At 43.7% G+C, this 17,072-nt stretch overlaps 1 protein-coding gene across 1 annotated transcript in view; it reads left to right on the top strand.

Moving 5' to 3' along the window:
* The first annotated feature begins 3,233 nt into the window (after positions 1–3,233).
* MID1 (midline 1 (Opitz/BBB syndrome)) overlaps positions 3,234–17,072 on the top strand; it is a 225,943-nt gene continuing 212,104 nt past the window's right edge. The window contains exon 1 of the mRNA XM_006835640.1: positions 3,234–3,460. The gene's annotated coding sequence lies outside the window, so the exon portion shown is untranslated. The remainder of the gene's footprint in view (positions 3,461–17,072) is intronic.

A 17,072-nucleotide genomic window follows, 5' to 3' on the forward strand; every position in this document is an offset into this window, starting at 1 on the left:
CCCACATGTGATATTTCTCTTATAACCGCACTAGATAATTGTTGTTGTTGTTGTTATGTGCCATGGAGTCGGTTCTGACTCATAGCGACATGAAATTAGCAGCTTGATTCGTAACCACTACACTTTAAGACACTATATATTGCCAAACGTTTTCATCCTCCTCAACAGAAACTCAAGGAATCGTGATAGCATAGTGGATTACAAACTAGACTGCTAACTGCAAGGTCAGCAGTTCAAATCTACCAGTCACTTCGAAACAGAAAGATTAGACTTTGTGCTCTTGTAAAGATTTCCAGCCTTGGAAACCCTAGACAGGGTTGCTAAGAGTCGAACCAGCTCGACAGCACACACCCACCACCTCCAAAAAGAAACTCAAGGAGCCTTGGTGATGTAGGGGGTTACTCATTGGGCTGCTAACCTCAAGGTCAGTAGTTTGAATCCCCCAGCTGCTCCACTGGAGAAAGATCATAGCCCCGGGAACTCTAGGGAGCAGTTCTACTCTGTCTTATAGAGTCGCTATGAGCCAGAATCAACTCGATGGCGGTGCAGTTTTTTGTAAGCAAAAATTCCATTCCTCTCATGCAATAACTCTCATTCCCTACATTCCCCAGCCCTTGGTGGTCAACTACAAAGGAGCCCTGGTTAAGCGCTTGTCTGCTAACCGAAAGGCCTCAGTTAGAACCCACCAGCTCCCATACAGATTATAGCCTAGAAAACCTGTGGAGCATTTCTACTCTAGATATTTCATATAAATGAGACCCATCGATTTTTGTTCTCTTGTGTCTGACTTCTTTCATTCAACATGTTTTCAAGTTTCATCCATGTGGTAGCATGTATCAGGACTTACTTTCTCTTTATAGCTGACTATAAAGCTGAGTCCATTGTATAGATGGACTATATATTATTTATCCATTAATCTATTGATGGACACTTGGATTGTTTCCACCTTTGAAGTATTGTGAGTTCCTGCTTTCATTTCTTTGGGGTATATCCTGAGGAGTGGAATTGTTGGGTCATATGGTAATTGTATGCTTGAAGTTTTGAGGAACCACCAAACTGTTTTCCACAGCAGCTGCACCAATTGACATTCCTCCCAACAGTAAACAAGGGTTCCAATTTCCCCACATCCTAGCCAAGACTTGTGATTTTTCTTTTTCTTTTGTAATAACCAGACTAGTGGGAGTGAAGAGGTATCTCATTGTGGTTTGGGTTGGCATTTCCCTAATGACTAATGTGGCTGATCATCTTTTCATGTACTTATTTGCCATTTGTACATATTCCCTGGAGAAATGTTCCTCCAGTGGTATTTAATGGCATAGTCCTGGGTATTTCCCTGTGTCCTAGGACTACAAGTATGCCTTGGGCCAGCACTGTTGTTGTTAGTTGCCATAGAATCGATTCTAGCCAACAGTGATCTGATGTGTGCAAAGTACAGCTTGTTCCATCGGGTTTTCAAGAGCAGATCACCAGAACTATCTTAGGTACAGTATTTCTCAAAGTGGATAAAAATCCTTTAGCAGCGGGATAAAATGCAGATTCTCAGGCTTCCCGTCAAGCTTACTGTATCAAATTCCCTTGGAACAGGGATCTTACATATTCAATTTTGACAACCAGTATTTCAAAGCCTATAAATCCGTTTTTCTCAACTAGATACAATTTTGTTCCCCAGGGAACATTTGACAAAAGTGGTGACATATTGATTATTATGGCATGGGGTGTGTGTGTGATCCCAATACCTAAAGAGCTGAGACGAAGGGTTGCTACTAAAGATCCTACAATGCACAGGACACCCCCCCACACACACACACACCCCGGGAGAATTCTTCAGCCCCCCATTTGCAGAAGTGCTGAGAATGACACGCCCTGGTGGATGACATGGTGGAGAGCTCTCAAATAAATATCAGAGTTGGACAGAAGTCAGTTTGTGTCACTGACTATTGAGGCATGGACTGAGAAGGGGTTACGGACCCCCAAAGTAGGGATCTAGAGCTTCCAAATTTTCACTGAACTGGGAAAAATTCACATATCCCAGGGGACTTCAAAAAGCTTGTGGGAAAAATGGAATTGAAAAATAATGGAATTTTCCCACTAACTTTTTGAAGCCCCCTAGCATTGATCCACGCAGAAAACACTGCAGACATAGCTGATTCATGACTAGCTACATTGTTTCTGTTTTCCCTCTGGATTCCCCCCAATTAAAAAAAAAAAATTGAATTATTCTCACAAAATGTTGGTTACTTCTTTTTGACAAACATTTAGGCCGCTCATACTACGTGCCCGTAGTCTTTCCCTGACTTGTAGTTTCTTGAAAAAGAAAATGTAAATTTGCATTGAAATAATATTGGCTGAGAGGCGAAAGGATTTCATGTGTCTGTGGAGTTTTAAGAAAGCAAACTGTGTTAATTCTGTTCCAGTCTGGGTTTAAGCTGATAAGAAACTAGCTAGCTCTCTTCATATCCTGCTGAGATGTTAGCAAACTCTTCCCAGTTAATAAATTCAGATCATTTTTGCAGATGAGGTGAGCATTAGTGAAAGGCAGATATAATTTAAAAAACCAAGGACCCAAAAGCATACTTTTAGAATTTTGGGTCCTTGGTTTGTGTTCATCTGTTGCATTTTCACAACTCTGCATACACATACCATTCAGATGGGGTTTCTTCAGGTAGTTTACCCAGTTCATCTATATGAAAATGAGGTAGGGAGCCCCCTCCCTATGGCTGGCCGGTATCTCAGCTAAGGTGTGCCGCGTCACAATTTGGTCTCCTCCCCGGTATCTGGGTAAATTACGAATTCCGTGCAGAGATCCTCTTTTAAAAAACTCATGTTGGGGTCTTGAGTGCTGAGCTCACCTGGCTGTGATATTTCGGCACCTTCCCAATGCTACCGAGCTTTTAGGGGGCTCTGGAAAGGTGAGGGTTTAAGGGCTGACGCCAGTCAAACTCCGAGTGGACCCAGAGCTCTTAGATCAGAATAGAACTCAAGCGGCACACACGAACTGGCAGCTTCGGAACTGGAGCCCCTGTCTCCAGCTGCTCCCAGCCATTTAAAGCCTGAAAGCTCTCCTAATCCTGGTGGAGGCAGCCTTTCTGGCGGCCGCGGCCCGCCCCTCCTTCCTGATTGGCGGGACTGCCCGGGGTCCCGAGCCAGCCACCTACGACGTCTCGGAACCCTGATTTGAAATAAGAGCCAGGCGGTCCCCGCTTCCCTGCGCCCGACTTTTCATAGGCTGGGGGAGAAAAGGTTGAGAAACTTGACATTGTCTTGGGCAGAGTGCATGTAGCAACAGATCAAAGAAAAAGAGGCAGAAAACGTGCTCAGAGCTGCTGGCGGATTCCGCGGGGAGTTGCTTTTGTCTTGCGGACTTCTGGGGTTTGGGGTCTGCACTCTCGGGGCTGTGGTGTGGGCTCCCATGCAGCTCGCTCCCTGCCGGATGGATCATGGGATTCTAAACATGAGGCAGGTAAGCTCGGGGGCTTCGCTGGGGGGTGCAGGGGTGGGGCCCAGCGTACACTTCTGCGGAGTTAGCAGACGCCTGCCTGTCCGACTTGATACATTTAGGGACTTGATACATGGAGACACAGGACTGCGCTTTCCCATGGGAGCTGAAGAAGCAGATTTCCTGAGGTTCACCCCTTTCCCCCCGATGCTGGGCACCCGTCTCCCCACTTTGGCCTCTGATGGTGGATGGGGATGTCAGGCCGTCGTTGTAAAGGGCATAAAGGCGGTTTGTGGGCGATGTAAATCCATCCCAGTTTGTGGTGACTGCGATGAATTCGCGGGACCTATCCCAAGCTTTTCGCCTGTATTTGATGCTTTGCCGACCAATAAAGACTAGGGAATGTCCTGAGAAAGAATTACACGGGGAGTTTATCTCATTTTGGCTTTCCACTTCTGAGCACTTAACTGTGTTTGTGGCTGAGAAGGCGGGACCAGCCCGAAATGAGCACAGACAGTCCTTCCACAAAAATGCAGATTTGTTTCTCTGTCCCAGCAGTTTGAAAACTGTGTTGCTTCTGGACGTGAGAAGACAGCCCAGAAAGCAGCCAGCATAGAGAGGTCCCAGGGATATTTCACTGTGACTTTAAAAAGAATTCTAAACTAGCAGCTGGCTCTATATATGATCTTTGATAAGGCATGGTGATAAAATGCCTTATCATCCCAGGCAGAGGTTTATTGCTTTGCGGTTAAGAAAAGGAAAAAAAGTAGGGTGTAGGAAGTCAAGGAGAGGGTGTAGTTCACAATTCCATCAAAGTTGTAGAAGACTTTCAGGTCAATATTTAAATATCAAGGTCCATACCCATCTAAGGGGAAGGTGAAACTGAAAACTGAAAAAAAAAAAGCCAGTAGCCTGGGAGGGTAAGGAACTCCAAGAGGGCTAACATTACTTTGGCCTGGAGGGGGGGGGTTGGAATAATTTAGCATCTGTCTTACCACCACATTTTCTTCTCTAAGTGGGTTCATACCCATGGCCCTAATACACACTTGAGGTGAAGCACGTTGCCGAAGAAACAAACTTGCCATTTATTTAGTAACGGGTCTGAGGGTGGGGGGGTTGCTTCCTGCAGAGTCCCCACCGAATGGGCCTGGACCCCTTGCTTGCTCCCTAGGGAAATGTTCACAGCCAGCCTGGGCTCGCAAGGGGCGTGTGCTTGGAAGGAGTCACCGGTGCCTGACCAGAGACAGTTGGGCATTTATTTTAAGTTCTGAAAACTCACTATCCACCCTCATTCTTCTTATGCCAAGCAATCTGCTGGGATGGGGGAAAGGAGCATGAAGCCCCAGTGGGAAAGATTGCCGAGGAAAAAGAGACACCCCAAACAGTTCTGGAAAAAAAAAAGTCCTTAACTGGAACAAAGAAGTCATTTGATCCTGCATGCAGCCACCTGTCCTCTTTTTGGTGGCTTGAGCTCGATTTTCAGAATCCATTTGCACACAGTTCCCCTGAAACAGTAGTAGCCTTCCCCGAGCCTGATGCCCAAGGCCTGCTGTCCTGGGTGCGTGGTGGTTTGGCCCATGCCTAGCCCACTGGGACATCTACTTGAAGCTGGAAAGCAACTGAGTATTGAAGTTTCAAGGGTGCAGGCACCCACGTGCAGTCAGTCATTCCTAAATTATTTAATGACTGGACAACTCTACGTTCCATGGCAGCCGGGACAAAAGGGGGAAATGTGTTGGCGAAGTTATTGGCTGAGGTTAAACCTTTATGGGAATTCTTCTTGGAGGCACTGAGGGGTTCGTCCAGGCGAGGAGAATCGCACCCACTAGCCACATTTGCCATCACAGCCGGGCAGCCCCACCTGGATTTGCAGGGTTAACCAAATCAGCCTGCAATGAAATTCAATCTCATGCTGATGAGATAGCTATCTGTGGGGCTACAAAATGTTCAACAATGGTGGGCAACCCAGTAGAGACCTTCCTCCAAGTGTGACCACACTGACTGGCAGCAGAGGTAGAACACTGCTTACTTAGTGATCAGATTCGGAGGAGTTGGGGGTTCTACCAGGTTGGCTGAAAAAGAACTGTGTTCGTGGAGGGCCCCTCTGGACACACTGAGATAGGTAGGCCACAGGGAAAATGCAAGGGCAAGTCACCTTCTTCATCTGATCCTAATGGGAAACTTGTCTGAAAGTTCCTTCAGAAGGAATGTGCTAGATGTTCCCAGGCATAAGGGGAGGCACAGCCACCTGTTCTAGAAGCCCAGCCAAAAACAACAGGTTTGCCCGTGGCATTGCTACAACTGCAAATATTCTTCTCACACAGCCAGACACCCATTGTCCCCGCACATGAGAAGACCAAGTAATTCATTCTCTAGCTGGCAGAAAAAAGAAGAGATCAGCTCTTCAGGCAAAATTGCCTATCAGATGTATTTTGTGTTTTGAATATCCTGATAACTTTGGAAAATCCTTGTAGGGAAGAGGGCATGTATTCTGTCGTTCACAAACTATCAACAAACTGAGTTGCCTTAGAATGAGAAGGGGGGAAAGCAGGCAGTTAGCTAGTGTTTTAAGTAGCTGTTAAAATCTTCCTAAGCTAGGATGCTGCCTTTACTAGGAGCTGTGGTTCCCTTTGATTAGCCTGTTTTGCATTCTTTCGGCTGGAATTAAAATGCCCAAGGACATCTGGTTTAATAATGAAAGTCTTTGTATTAATCTTTCCTCTGAGGATTAGAAAGCCCTTTACAAACATGATCTATTTATTCTCTGCCACATCCCTGGGAGAGAAGGAGGTGGCAGTTTGATCCTCACTGAACAAATGGGAAGGCGAAAGCAGAGACAGGTTAAGTACATAGATACATACCAAGTTAGGGGCAAGTCTGGGAATGATGAGGGTCTCCACTCCACTCAGAAAGACTACCTGTGTAGGCTTGAGATGGCAAATGATTTTCTAGGGATTAAAACATCAGATTTTTAATTGCTCTCTAAGTGGCACACAGCATTCTAGTTGCCTTTATTTAAAGACAAGTCTTCAAAAGTTTAAAAGGCCTTTCTGTTCCCTTTTGTTGCCACTCTGAGATCAGGCCGCCTTTATGACATCTAATAGGAAGATATTAACTAACTGGATTGGAATTTTAAATATGCATCTGAGAAATATTCCCTTTACAACAGATGTTTTAAGTTTTTGCGTTCCCTTTGTGGACCCCATGTCTTCAACATACCGTGACACACTTAAACATATGTTAAAATGTTAATTTCTTCTCGCTTCACTCTTCTTTGCAGGAAAATGTTATCCTTGTAAGATTGTCTATCAACTTATAGATCCTGATTGGTCATTTTCAAATGTTCTGAGTTTGCTTTGGCTTTTCCTTGCTGTTCGTGTTAGTTATGAAGGGTATTCGAAGTTTGCTTGGCTGTGGTCTGCGTGGACTGTGAGCAAATCTGTTAATTGATAGTTGCACGTTATCCACAGACATTCCAGCAAGTTTTAAGGATAAATGTGGATGTGGATGTCTCCTGGCTTTGATCCCTTGTGTAGTAAATAGACACACAAGGTAGCTATGGCAACCTGGGCTGTTGGTGAAAGCAGGGGATTTGGTCACTAGACAAAGAGTAGTTTGTTTGATTAGAAAAAGGTGGGGCCAATCAGGATGTGTTTAGCACGCATGCTTTGAAGATCACAGTTCATCCAAACCATTTGGGGTTTTCAAGATCGGTAAAAAGAATTGATGGCTACCCATGACCAGAGTATTTTGCATATGTAATTTACATTATTTGTAATCAAGCAGTTGCTAGTTTCAAAAAGCAATTTGTGAAATGAAGGGGGAATCACACATATTATCACCAGGATCCCTGTTTTACTTTTTAGTATGGACTTTTTTTCAGAACTTTGTGGGACTTAAAGCTAGCTTTCTTGATGATTTATTTGGGAGCCATGCACTTCACTTCTCCACCTGCAGAGGGCAGGCTTGAAGTTTCTATAGTGAAAGACCAGCCAGGGACAACAGGGAACAGAGCAGAATTCGGGAATTGTTCTTCCTGTTTGGAGCAATTAGCAATTCTTAAATCTTGTGGCAAAAACTGCTATGAGAATGAATGCGTCGAAAGAGCTGTAAAGTCATGTCAAACTAGAATCGAATCTCTATGTAGATTTGGGATAGTTGTTTCAAGAAGATTCTTTTCAATTCATTATCAACCCACCCCAGGGGTGTTTGTCTAGATTACTTGATCAGTTTTATGAATGAGCATGTTTTATTAATTTATTTCAACAAATACCCCAAGTATTACGGATCCATCAGCATCTGCAAGGCTTTTCTTCCTGTCCAAAGAGAAATATTCTCTTGTCATAACATCAGGATGGCCTAAAAAAGTCAGGTGACATTAATAAATTTAGAAGATTGAGGCACTGAAAAAAATGTTCAGGAGATACTTCCCCACAAGACACTTAAGAATGCTCATGCTTTGTGCTATCAAAGCAAAATTCTGGGTACCGGAGGGAAAATGTAAGAGATGCCAATCCTTTGTCATACTGGACCCCAAGGTTTATTTGAACTGCAAGGTCACGCATGGTTCAAACCCACCAGCTGCTCTTCGGAAGCCCTATACAGGGCTGCTATGAGTCAGAACCGACTCAACAGCACTTAACAACAACTGTTGATGATGAGTATAATAAGAAGACTTAACTTTCTTTGAATATATCATTCAACAGCATTTGCCTCAATACTCATAAAATTAATATATTCAGTGCTCTGATGGTATAGTAGGTTATAAAACTGGGCTGCTAACTGCAACATCAGTGGTTCGAATCACCTCTGGAGAAAGATGAGTGTGTCTACGCCTGTGAAATTTTACAGCCTGAGAAACCCTAGGAAGTAGTCGTCACTGTGAGTTGCAATCAACTCCATTGCAGCGGGTTTGGTTTGGGTTTGGGTCATTCCTTTAATAAAGCTACATTAACCCATTGCCATGAGCAACTGTATAGTACAGAGTAGAACACCCATAGGGCTTCCGAGATGGTAAATTTGTATGAACGCCAACTCTCGCGTCTTTCATCCTTTGAGTGGCTGGTGGGTTCAAATTGCTGATCTTTTGTTCAGTTCAGCACTTACCCTCTGCTCCACCAGCACTCCTTAAAGCTACATTAAGTGATTTCTCTATACCAGATCACATTTGGGATCCATAGATGTTTTTGATATGGTCCCTGTCATCAAAGAATTTCGGATCTTATGTAAAGTTTATTGTCCCAATAGCTCAATATACATTTTCCTGTTGCCTACTTATATGGAGAAGATCCTACATCAAAAGATGATGGTATGCAAAACTTTACTGAGCTGCTAGGAAAGGGCTTATAATTTTGAAATTTAAATGAATTTTTACCCATGTATACTTGTAGAAATCTATAATTTCCTAGTTAAATAAAATAAATGATGTAAATGGTTAAGAACTTGACTGTTGTTGTTGTTCTATGCCGTGGAGTCAGTTCTGACTCATAACGACCCTGTACAGGGTTTTCGAGGCTGTAAATCTGTTAGCGTAGTGGTTACGAATTGGGCTGCGAACCTTAAGGTCAGTGGTTCGAAACTACCAGCCACTCTGCGGGAGAAAGATGAGGCTTTCTACTCCCGTAAAGATTTACACCCTCGGAAACCCTGTACAGGGTCGCTATGGGTCGGAACCGACTCGACGGCACTTTACAACAACAACAACAACAAATCTGTTACCGGAGCAGAAAGCCTCATCTTTCTCCTGCAGAACAGCTGGTAGTTTCGAACTGCTGACCTTGTGGTTCGCAGCCTGATTCATAACCACTAAATTTGGCATTTTGAACCCACCCAGAAGTGCCTCGGGAGACAGACCTCACAATCTGCTTTTGAAAGGTCAGAGCTTTGACAACCCTGTGGTGTTCTCTATCCACTTGGGGTCTCCTTAAGTCACAACTGACTTGATGGCAACTAACAACACTTACAATAAATTGGTCATAATTATTAAATAATACTAACTATTATGTAGTGTAGGCAGTCCCAATCAGGAATCCTTATGATCTAAGAATTTGTTGTTTTGAAACCAGACCATTTTCCAGTGAGAAATGATGTCAGGAACAGGTCAATCTAAGAACACGATCTTAAAAAAATAGTCTGATTAATGCAAGATTAAGTTCCGAGTTTCGGGGCCTGCTGTCATGTTATACAGGATGGGAACATAGATGGAGAAAGAATTGCCATGCTTAGGGTAGCAGGTCAGTCTTGGTAAAATTTGCAATGACACAAGTTTTAGACTAGTTTCCACTTTTCTTTCTGCATCCCTCCAATAAATACCCTCTGGCATCTCCCCCAGGCCTGTCCTACTATTTGGGAAGGTGAGTGTCCTTAACTGTTTGTCTCCCACCTCCAATCCACACTCCCACTTCCTCTAGACAACAGGCTCAGCTAGTTCTTGGAAGAGAGCTGAACTCCTAACTTTCATCCTCTGGATGAATCGTTAATTGGGGCCGTTTCAGCTAGTAGAGCTTGGAGCCTTTTCCAGGACAGTACTTGGGGGCAGGACCATGCCTTTGGTGGACAGGACTTACTTGCCTGTCTGCCTGCGTGCGTGCGGGTCAGCCCTCTTCCCTGGTTCTTTTCCCAGTTTCCTTGCCTGCATTTCTGCTCTCACCTGAGTCCTTGTGAGTGACAGCCAGGAAACCCCTGAGGGGTAGAGACTGCCTAGTGATGATGGCATCTGTGAATTTAAATTGTATGAAGAGGACTCTCTATAAGCTGAGCACTGCCTATTTGGAGTAGAAGGCATGGGAAGGCAAGCGCTGCGGAGTCTTCAACCCCAGTATTGAGACCGTGGATGTTTCCAGTTCATTGTTTGCCTGCCTGTTTGAGGCTGAGTTCTCAAGAGCCATAGCCATGCTGCTTGTCTTTGGATCCTCAGGCCCATGCACATTGCTTGGCACAATTGTTGTCAAGTTGATTCTGACTCACGGTGACCCCATGTGTGTCAGAGTAAAACTGCTTGACAGGGTTTTCGATGACTGATTGTTTTGGACAAAGATCGCCAGGCCTTTCTTCTAAGGTGCCTTTGTGTGGACTCAAACGCCTGACCTTTCAGTTAGCAGTGAACCATTGGCACCACCCAGAGAACTCCCTGACACACAGTTGTTGTTAAGAGCCATCTTATCAGTTCCAACCCATGGCAACCCTGTATAGGGTTTCCGAGAAGTGGCTGGTGAGCCTAAACTACTGAACTTGTGGTTCAAACGGACTTTGCAGTCCAGCGCGTTAACGCACAGCGCTACACCAGGACTCCAGTAGAAATCAGCAAATGACATAATTAAGTGTTCTGTGGTTGCATGCTGAGTGAATTTGAGGCTAAAAGAATGGAAAATGCTCTGCAGATCACGGGGACATGAGGAAGAGAGGACATTAGGAAGGTTGAGGGAACAGCAAAGCCTAAATTGATTGAAACTAGAGAAAAATGAACAATTGTTTAACCCATTCGATTTCATTCTGGGTGAGTACACAACCCCAAATGTGGCAGACATAAAATCTATGTGAGGGGTTTTCAGAACCCGCTCGCCCAGTGCTCAAAGCCCGATAAGAAAGGTAGATCTGCAACGGGCTTTCCTTGAGCCTAGCCGAGTTTCTGCAGTTGGTTGAGTGACATGGCCAAGGTCACTCAGCAACTGAGAGATCACTCCATGCATATGGCGGCCACATCTTCTACAAGACACATGGCTAAGCAAAGGCTTTTTGGTGCTTCTGGTGTGACAGACCATTTGAGAGTTGTGGTCAAAAGGATGCAGTAGGAAGTTCTGAGACGTGGAGTGGGTTGTGGAAGCAATGGGACAAACACCTTTTCAAGAGATTCATACGTTAGACTATCTTACCTGTTATATGACAAGTTTTAGAGTGTGTTTTCAATTACATGCATTTGTAAGCAGTCTTCCCCAAAAACTGAGGAGGAAAGGAGTTGTTTGTGGAAGAATGGATTCATTGACTGCTTGCTAGTTGGCAATAGCCAGATGAATGGCTTGATAAAGCATTATATGAGTGGAAGACATCATCAAACAGTAGAAACTGACTGAATGAATGCATAGTGAGCCAAATCTCCTATAGGAGATACAAAGGAATTCAGACAAAAAGTAGTGGTAAAAAGTTTGGCATTTGTGAATTGAAATAGTAGAACAGAACTTGTGTCATCTGAAATCTCCGTTTGTTTGCCTTCTAAACCAAAACACCCAAACCAACATCTAAACCAAAACTGCCACTGAGTTAATACCGACTCATAGGGAGCCCCTGTGTAATGCTTCGGAGGCTGTAAATCTTTACCGGGAGAGAAAAGCCTCATCTGCCAAGCTTGCAGTTCCAGCAGTCCAATGCTGATCCCATAGTGTCACCAGGTCCTACATGCCTTCTGTTGTTCTTGTCATTAAGCACCTTGAGTTGGGTCCAACTCACAGCGACCCTGTATAGGGTTTCTGAGGAACAGCTGGTGGGTTTGAACTACCGATCTTATGGTTTACAGTCCAGTGCTTATCCTAAAGTGTCACACCAGGACTCGACATGCCTTCCAGTAAGATATAATTTGTTGTTGTTGCTGTTAAGTGCTCGTCAAGTCAGTTCCGACTCATAGTGAGCCCGTATAGGGTTGGTGGATTTGAACTGCAGACTTTGCAGTTCAAACCGACCTTGCAGTCCAGTGCTTATCCTACAGTGCCATTACCAGGTCTCCAAGATATAATTTGGAGGTTTTTCTTTGCGGGGGGGCGGGGGTCATGTGTGGCACCATCTTTGAGAGAAAATGTTGTTCTATGCCATTGAGTCAGTTCCAACTCAAAGTAACTTTAGCCCTGGTAGTGTAGTGCGTTATGCATTGGACTGCTAACCAGAAGGTCTACCGTTTGAATCTGCCCGCCTCTGTGTGGGGAAAAGATGAGGCTTTCTGATCCTGTAAAGATTTGCAGCCTCGGAAACCCTATACAAGGTCGCTAGGAGTCGGAACCAACTGGATGGCGCACAACCACCAACCACCACCAGAACCGCCCCAGGGTTTTCCAAGGCTGTAATCTCTACAGAAGCAGATGGCCACTCTTTCTCCAGTGGTGAGTTTCAACTGCCAACATTTCTGTTAGCTGTCAAGCACTTAACCTCTGCTCCCAAAATCCGCATTGTCGAATGGTCTTGGATTGGGGCTTGGTGTTCCTTTTGGGGATACATTCTTTGCTCTGATTTTAGATAAGTGTGAAAATGTCAGCGCCAATGTCAGGAGGATTGTGTTACACAGAACAAAGGCTGGGAGACTGAGATGAGTCATTTTCCATGAAGGAATCTGATGTGCTTTACAGAAATAGTGCAGAAAAATGGAACAAATGAAGAAGGATCAAATGTGGATTCTTTTACTCAGCCTAGGCTGGGGAAAGCAAAAGGAGAAAAAAAGGCTCTTATGGTGCATTTCTTTGCCGTGGTTGGTGTTGAGAATGCATTTCTGTGGGGATGTTCATGCTGCAAAGGAACTCTGATGGTGCCTAGTTAAGTGGCGCTAACCGAAAGATCAGCAGTTCTAACCATCAGCAGTCCGAACCCATCAGCTGCTCCCAGGGGGAAAATTGTGACAGTCTGCTTTTTGTACAGATGACAGCCTTGGAAATGCTATGGGGAACTTCTACTCCATCCTATAGGGTCCACGTGAGTCTGACTGGACTCCACGGTAAAGGATGGGGGTGGGGGTTCATGATGCTGCCCTTTTCAGATGGCTGTAAATGAAAGAAGGAAAAAGTCCTTACAGTTGAGAAGGGAATGGTGAAAAAAAAAAACAAAACACCACTAAGAATACTAAATAATGAATTTTTATTTTTCTATGTGTCTCACCTCTGGACTGTTTCCCCTTTTGAACATTTCAACTGTCAGAATAAAAGAGTTCCCATATAAACCATATTGTTTGGGTTTGACTAACAGAGTGATAAGACACGAATTGTCAGTGACAGCTCCCTACTTTGATAACAGAAGACATTAATGCCCGAAGACACAGCCGACATGGTCAAATTCTAGGAGCAAAAATGCTGATGATGTTCGGCCAATGTGCTTTGACCTAGTTTTGCTTTTTCTGCTTTGGAAATTCTGTCAGTCCTTGTTACATCACCCCTGTGGATGGGCAATTTTACATTCTCTTTATTTCCGTGACATACTTGTGTTATTAGTTGTGTCCATGGAGTTCTGACCTCCGAGAAGACAAACTAATCCCACTGACTTGCATTTTCCTCTGGAAATGAGGCTTCTGCCAGATAAAGGCAAGGACTTTCTGCATTAACAAAACAATCTGAGATGCAGGCTTCAAAGGTATCCTTGAAGTTGGGGCTCTGAGACACCACCCCCCTCCCCAGTTGCCTGCGAATCAGAATTGAGTCTTCCTTTCTTTATCTCTTGGGGGTGGGAGGGATTATTTGTCCAGGAGTGCCCTAGAGTTGAATAACAAAAAATTAGACAATGAGCACTTCTCTCCTAAAAACATCCAGTGACAAGACATTTCCCAACCCTTCATCCTTAAATTTGCCCATTTCCTATTTCTGCTTGACTTGTTCACCCAGCAGACACTGGCTTTAACATATTTTTCCGATTTAACTTTTTTATTGAATAATTTTCAAAATGAATTATTTCCTTAGTTGATTTCAAACACATTTTCCCCTCTGCCATTTAATATGTTCTATCACGAGGGGGAAAGAATCATTTAATTCTTTTATACATTTATGAATTCTAATCTTCAAAGAGTATGAGTTATTCCAATGATCAACTTACATAAAATTTACAAGTATAATTTGCTACCAAAAGGCCTTGAACAGCTTTTGAGGCACAGGCTTTGCCATTCCTTATTAACAAATGTAATCAGGCAAAAACCCACAAGAATATGAGTTGGTGGCTCCTCTTCAAAGACCTACCATTTGCTCTTGTTTTCTAATTAGGGCTTTGAAGGTTAAAAAGCCCTTTGTTGTTAGCTCCTCTGCAAATTCTCAGCCCAAATGCAGAAAACATTGAAGGGAGGGAAGACTGACTTGTCCCCTTTAAAGCACTACCTAGCCAACTGCGTTTTCGCCAGGTAAACTCCTGATTAGCTCGGGAACATTTAAAGAAAACTGTAGGGAAGAGGCACAAGTCCTCTCAGTGGGATACCAGGAGGCTTCATACATTGTTACAAACGGTCAAATCAGAGTCTGGCAGTTCCTGTCTGTTCCGTATGTTAATTTGAATACTAGCATTCTGAAGAAAAAACTTTAGAGGATTTCTTGATTCCCTAATTGGTTTCTAAACATTCGCCCACCTAAGCTGTCTGAAGCTGTGCAATATATGCTGAGTCTCCTATGCTAATAGTCATGTCTAGGTATTGGCATCAGGCTAGCAACCATTTTTCTGAATGTAGTGATCAAATGCAAATATATTTTCTGCATCTTGCGCACAGTGAGGAGCCTTAGGAGCCCAGCGGTTAAGTGCACGGCTGCTAACGCAAAGGCCAGCATTGGAATCCACCAGCAGTTCAATGGGAGAAAGATGTGGCAATCTGGAAAACCTATGGAACAGTTCTTCCCTGTCCACAACCCTACCGGGTTGTTAAAAGTTGGAGTTGACTAGCTTTCCATATACATCATTCTGGATTTGATTTGTTTGCACTTTGCCTTAGGTCCTGGAGCTCTTCCCACCTGGTGCACAGAGAGCTTCCTCTGTTTTACTTTTTTTGGTCTTAAACGGCCTCAAAGTGGAATCCTGGTGTGGTGGTACTGTAGGATAAGAACTGAACTGCTAACTGCAAGGTTGGTGGTTCAAACCCTTCCACCAACTCCTCAGAAACCCTATACAGGGTCGCCATGAGTTGGAACCAACTTGACAGCACTTAACAACAACAGCAAAAAGAGTTGACTGTACCATAATTAATCTTTTACTCTGTGCAATAGAGTTGCTATGAATCAAAACTGACCTGAGGGTTGTGGGTTTCGTTGTTTTTTTTCTACTGGTTACTTTTTGTGTTCAATCTTTGCTACTAAAGCAATGTGCAATGAAAAACCTCTCACATACATCAGTTTTGCATGAGAACAAGTGTATCTAAATTTGATAACCAGTAAAAATGATTTAACTGGCACGTAACTGAGTATCAGTTTCACCAACGCCTCCTCAACAGAGTATATTGTCCAACTTATGGGTCTTTGACTAGCTGATCGGCGGAAAGAGGTATCTCTGGGTAGCTTTGTTTTGCATTCTCTTCAGAATGATGTGGAGCATCTGTTGGTATATTTAAGGGCTATTTGTGTTGTGTGTGGAATGTCTATTCACACATCCTCTGCTTTTTTGTTTTTACCATGCATTTTTCAACATATTTCTCTTTATAATCATTCAGTAGTCATGTCATTTGTTGACTTTTCCCAAGTATATTGGGAATAACCTGCAGGCGAGTTCTATAGTCATGGAGATGATGCTAAAAACTTCATATGAATGGAAGTGAAGGCTCCCTAGTTCCAAGCTCACAGCAAAGAGTTATCTGAGACACTCTTTTGATAATGATGAAACTATGATTGATTTAGTAGGAGAATCAGTCCAGGCTTTGTCCTGCTCTATTAGTCAAGTTAATTTAGGTGGACACTGGGGAGGGAGCAAGAGAAACAGAAAGGGATTTTATTGCCTATGTGGACAAGGAACAACAATGTGCAGTCTCACGGTCAAAACACCACGGGGCTCTCCAAGTTGGGAACACCTGGATTTTTATATGTTTAGCTTTATGGGATTCTTTCTTCTTCCCTCCCCTGACCTCCCTGCCCCCTAATCCGCCTCTGTCCATAAACAGAGGTCCAGCTGTCAAGTCATGTTCTCCCATATGCTCTTAAAAGGTATAACCCGCAATTCTAAAGTAGGTCCATGGAGGATGGTGAGTCAGGTCAAATATTCCTTTTCAGAGACTCGTGGGTCTAGGGTCAGTTGAAAGAATCTGGTGTATGGACTGCGCATGTTCTTGGGTCTGGTTTGAGCTGGAGGGACCCTGCGTTGACTATTTGCAGGAGGTCTTGAGATGGATTGCTGCTAACAGGCTGCCTGTATTGCCGGCAAACTGGCAAGATTAAATAATAGAAGGGTGAGTAGCAGAACAATGTTCCAAGAAGGGAGTAATCGGAAAAGGAATACTACCTAAGGGTTTTGCAGGCAGTAGATTTGTAAGGGCAATATCAGAGACCCTTGGGTTAGGACCCTAATGTGCCATTTCTTAGCCCTGTGACTTTGGATTGACCGCTTAGGCCTTCCAAGTTTCCTTACCTATAAAACAGAAATGCTGTTCCCAATATATAGATTTTATATCATGTTTCAATAAAGGTCTAGATTAAAAAACACCCCACATATAGAGGACTTTGCAGAGTATCACGCCCTTTTTCTTGAAACAGATGTATGGTTCCAAAGAAGTCTAGGTCCTTCTCACCTATTAGCCTATGAATGTATATGTATATGCATACGTGCACGTGCATACACACACACACACACACATACACACACAGACATGCATGTGTAAATGTGCACATATGTAGCACACAATAGAGTACTTCAGTACATGGGTATAATAACCTAAAGGTGTCTTTTCAAATGTTTATATGTGTGTACACACATGTGCATCTGTGCATGTATA

This window comes from Chrysochloris asiatica, unplaced genomic scaffold (assembly GCF_000296735.1).
Source record: "Chrysochloris asiatica unplaced genomic scaffold, ChrAsi1.0 scaffold00018, whole genome shotgun sequence".
NCBI lineage: Eukaryota > Metazoa > Chordata > Mammalia > Afrosoricida > Chrysochloridae > Chrysochloris > Chrysochloris asiatica.